This window comes from Trachymyrmex cornetzi, unplaced genomic scaffold (genome assembly GCF_001594075.2).
Source record: "Trachymyrmex cornetzi isolate Tcor2-1 unplaced genomic scaffold, Tcor1.1 scaffold412, whole genome shotgun sequence".
In the NCBI taxonomy this organism is placed as follows: domain Eukaryota; kingdom Metazoa; phylum Arthropoda; class Insecta; order Hymenoptera; family Formicidae; genus Trachymyrmex; species Trachymyrmex cornetzi.
The window spans coordinates 11,931-12,242 of record NW_017298876.1 but is presented as its reverse complement, the minus strand read 5'-3'; positions in this window follow the sequence as shown (position 1 = coordinate 12,242).

Here is a 312-nt window from a genome sequence, read left to right as displayed (position 1 = left end):
TGGTTCCTCCCCTACAAAAACCATATAGGATGGATTTGAAAAAAATTTTATAGTTTTTGAAAAAGAAGGTTTTAAGCTTCCAATTCCTAGTGATTATGATGAAAATGCAAATTATTTAATTACATTGAGCTGAGCTCATACAAATCACTACTTGACTGTTTTTGGGGTCAGTGTTTACGAATCCAATGTCACATTTATAAAATTCACCTTATGAAAATTTTCATAAGGTTACTTCAAATTTTTGATTTTACGTCCGCCATCTTGGATTCGCCATTTTGAATTTTATAAATGTGACATTGGATTCGTAAACAC